Raw genomic sequence first — 4,853 nt, 5'->3', positions numbered from 1 at the left:
GAGCCCCGCCTCCCCCGCGAGCGCCGCCTCCCTCGCCTCCCTCCCTAACCCTCGTAACCGCCGGAGACTTGGAGCCTCGGCGTCGCCCCACGTCCACCAGGAGAGGAGGCCCCACGTCCACCAGGAGAGGAGGCCCGCGACCTCCCCGCCTCCCCCAAGCTTGCCGTCTCCGCTTCGGCCACCACCTCATCATGGTCAGGTAATCTTCTTCTCCTCTCTTCCTCCTCTCCTCCCTCCCGGCCATGCCCTCTTCTTCTCTCTTTTGGTAGGTTTAGGTCAAATCCCTCCCGGCCATGTCCATCTTCTTGCTCTGTAGCAAGTGTCCATCTTCCTGTGTAGGCATGGCGATGATTTTGTTTAGAATGGGGCTTAATTTAGGAGTTCTTCACCTCCCCGAGACTAACAATATTCTAAGTTATATGTCTCCTCTTTTTTTAAAATGATCCACTGCAAGTTCTTACTCTGGAAAGATGTGACTAAAATCACTCTAAATTAGTTAAAAATCTCCTAATTCTTTGTTCCCTTTTTGGGTAGAACTGATCCAGATGGCAGCTTCCTTACTGTGGAAAGGAAATAAAAAAAGAACCTGCAAACACAGGTGCCACATATATATATTCTCCCCTGTAGACAGAGCCAGCAGCTGCCTTTCCAGAAAGCAATTGTCTTTATCAGATGTGCTGCATCAAATATGGCACAAGAATCACAAAACTATGGGGAATGCCCATCTATTAGTGTACTAATGTATTGCTCCCAGCTAGCAATAGCTTCCTCCATGCCCATGTGCCCAGTGACAACAAATCTTGCCCAAAAAAGGACTGTCCAGTGCCCAAAACTCCAGACCGACACAAGCTTTATTAGTGATTAGAAGAAACTCCAGAGAGAGAGAGAGAGAGATCCTGGCAAGCAGGCAGGCTGGAGTTGTAGAGAGAGGACGGTGGTGATTAATGGATGTCCACACTCCAGAGTATTTTTCCTTCCAGCCACTCCTTGCTGCTAGTTCCTCAAGGAGTTCTGCTCAAAATTAGCTCAAGAAGTTGCATCTGGCTTTTACAAAGTTGTTTTGGCTTAGAGGATAAGTTGTTGTATATACTGTCATAAAATTTGCTTCATATGCTTGTATCTTGGTGCTAAAATCACTTTTGTTAGAGCTTTATTATTTCAGCAAAACTGATAGATTTAGTTCATTGATATGCTTCCTCTGATCTTCTTTGGCAAGAGGCCGAGAGGTGGTAACAGATAGATTTAGTTCATTGGTACAGATAAATTTGTTAATATTCTTCAGGAAGCTTGCTTGAGCTGTTTATATACTTGCTTGCTTGCTAGCAAAATCAGTTCGTCAAATGAATTGCTTGCTTGCTACTGTTTTTAGCTACTGTTTTTATTCAAAAATTATTGGAGTTTATATCATATATATTGCTGGCATGTATTTCATATGTTCTGTAGCATTAAGGCTACATTGCATGCCATTTTTGTGCCTTGTATTAATTGCTTTCCCTACATGTTTGCAGGTTTAAGTGAAAAAAGAGGAAGAAAGGAGAATCAGGGTAGGGTTTCATGGCTAGAAGATATATTGCTGGGTTTTGTCTCCGACCATCGTGTCGTGATGATATTGGGGGGTTTTGTCTCCGACCATCGTGTCGTGATGATATTGTGGGGTGTAGTGGGGTTGCAGCGGGGCGGGGGTGGGATAATGATTTTGCAGGTACCCTGAGAGGCCCTTGAGTTTGCCGGAATGTCGATTAACTTCCGTTCCGGCAAATTCGGGTACTCCATATGTCATATTTTCAGCAAAGGTCATGCTAAAATAGGACATATGGGGTACTTGAGACTAATGAATGGGCCGGGGTATCTTAGTACTTAGTTAAGTAGGATCAACTGCCCCTTTTTGTTTTGATAATGTGTACTAGGTGCTCCCATCTTCTGTGTCATTGTTACCCTAATATATAGTCCAGTACAATTGGCCTTTCAGCATAGCCTGTTATCATGCATGTTTTAGGATCTGTTGTAAGGGTACTAATTGGTCTCTTCTGCTCCTTATCAGAGATGGGGGGAAGCAGCCACCACCGTTCTGCGACCCCGCAGTACGAGTTGGATGCTTCCGAGTTCTTCAGTATCATACTTGGGACTTCAGTATCGTCCATGACGCAGGTATATAAAACGAGAGATCTCCCTTTCACTCATCTCATTATGATATCTGTTGTTTGCTACATCACTCATTGTCCCAAACTGCAGAGGCTGCTTGACAGTTTTATGAACATGCTGGGTGAAGATCCGCCAAATAATGTGAAGCTGCGACAGGCCGGCAGCGGGTTTCGCAGGCAGTGGGATGTGGAGTTGTTGATCAAGGAGGGCCACATGTACTTGTGTCGTGGGTGGGAGAAGTTCTACCGTGCCTACGACCTGCGGTTGGGGTACTTCCTTCTCTTCAGGTACGACGACGACACCACCATGCTCATCGTGAAGGCAGCAGCAGCGACAATGGCTATAGCCAAAGCAGCAGCGACTATGGCTGTAGCAAAAGAAACACCGATTCTGGCTTTAGCGAAAGCAACAGCGATTCTGGCAGCAGCATAGACAACAAGAAGGATGATCCGGACTGGAGTGCGGGAGAAGAGGAGCAGAGTGGGGATGAGGAGCTGCAGGATGACAATGGGCATCAGGCTGAGGATGACTTAGCACTGGTGGTGGCTGACCAAGGGCAAGAGATGGTGGTGGCTGACCATGGGCAAGAGATGGTGGTGGCCGACCATGGGCAAGAGATGGAGGTGGCTGAGGATGACCTAGCGATGGTCGTGCCCGTCCTGCCTGAAGGTGGCCTCGCGATGGTGGTGGTGCCTGACAATGACCACACACCGGTGGTGGCGCCAGCGATCCCACAGCTGGGCGACATGACCACGCCAATTGTGGTAGAAGACTACATCCCACTGCCTCCACCGCCTCGCCGCTCTTGGCGCATCAGACTGAGGAAGGAGAAGGAGAATAACAATGAGGACTGAACTATGTCAGGTATGTCAGATCTCCAAAATGATATGTATATACTTAGTTACCTATGTTATCTCTAATATGCTTAGTTTCCTATAGGTTAGCTTCATTTTACCTAAGTTAGCTCTAATATGCTAACTTAGAGCTTATATGCTTAGTTTCCTATAGGTTAGCTCCAAAATAACTTATGTTAGCACAAAATAATCAAGTTTACATAATAAGCTTATAGTCTTTTTCTTATTCTTCTTCTTTTCCGAAATGACATAGGTTAGCTTCATTTTACCTAAGTTGGCTCTAATATGCTAACTTAGAGCTTATATGCTTAGTTTCCTATAGGTTAGCTCCAAAATAACTTATGTTAGTACAAAATTATCAAGTTTACATAATAAGCTTATAGTCTTTTTCTTATTCTTCTTCTTTTCCAAAATGACATAGGTTAGCTTCATTTTACCTAAGTTGGCTCTAATATGCTAACTTAGAGCTTATATGCTTAGTTTCCTATAGGTTAGCTCCAAAATAACTTATGTTAGCACAAAATGATCAAGTTTACATAATAAGCTTATAGTCTTTTTCTTATTCTTCTTCTTTTCCAAAATGACATAGGTTAGCTTCATTTTACCTAAGTTGGCTCTAATATGCTAACTTAGAGCTTATATGCTTAGTTTCCTATAGGTTAGCTCCAAAATAACTTATGTTTGCATAAAATGATCAAGTTTACATAATAAGCTTATAGTCTTCTTCTTATTCTTCTTCTTTTCCAAAATGACATAGGTTATAGCTTCATTTTACCTAAGTTGGCTCCAAAATTCTTCTTATTCTTCTTCTAGTGTTCTTCTTCTTCTAGTATTCTTCTAGTCTTCTTCTTCTTCTTCTTCTTCTAACTTCTTGTTTATCATTTTCCAGATTTGATTTAATTCACGGAAGCTTGCATGGATGGAGTGCTTCTTTTCCATTTGTGTTTTTATTTTGTATCAATGTGAAACTTTTGTGAATTGATGGATAACGGTGTTGGATGAACAATGTGAAACTTTTGTAATATGTAATGATGGAACTATGTGTTGGCTATGTATGTATATATGATGGAACTTGTGTGTTGGCTATGATTGTTATATGGATGCTTGTTGTATATATATGTGTTGGATATCTCATATGTGAAATAGTGACCTGAGATTAAGAAAAAACAAAAAATAAAAAAAATGTTACTAATGGCGCACTACCATGTGGTGCGCCATTAGTATAGCAGACACTAGTGGCGCACTGTGGGAAAAACTAATGGCGCACTGCATGGTGCGCCATTAGTATACCAGATACTAATGGCGCACCAGTGGTGCGCCATTAGTAAAAAATACTAGTGGCACGATACTAATGGCGCACCAGTAGTGCGCCATTAGTAGGCAAAACCGGTGCGCCATTAGTAGGCCTGTTCCTAGTAGTGTTTTGACCATCAGATCATTTTGTGCAGTTTCACCAAAATCGAGATGAGCATCCTTGTGGCAAAGAAATTGAAGAAGCGTGATTAGAATAAGATTACTAGGAGTAGTTGATGAGACATATAGAGGTATCAGGATGTGCGGGGCAAAGAAGTAGAGAAATATCCACATGGAGTGATGTGGGCAGCTGGAGCAGTGGTGCAAGCCTGAGGGACGTAGCTCTACCTTGAGGAGGGCGGCGGGAGGCGGCAACTGCCCACGTCGCGGCAGTGAGCAAGGGACGAAGGCAACCTCACCGGCTTTGTGAGAGAGAATGGCAGGGACCCCTGATCGGGACGTGCCGATAGTGGGTTTTCGCCGTCGGCGACGGCCACCGCATCTGCACTAAGCATCCACCCCTTCCCCAAGCGGACGTGATCCACCGGGATGTTAGAGATGTGG

This window comes from Triticum dicoccoides, chromosome 1B (assembly GCF_002162155.2).
Source record: "Triticum dicoccoides isolate Atlit2015 ecotype Zavitan chromosome 1B, WEW_v2.0, whole genome shotgun sequence".
Classification (NCBI taxonomy): Eukaryota; Viridiplantae; Streptophyta; class Magnoliopsida; order Poales; family Poaceae; genus Triticum; species Triticum dicoccoides.
This window is presented reverse-complemented; position numbering follows the sequence as displayed.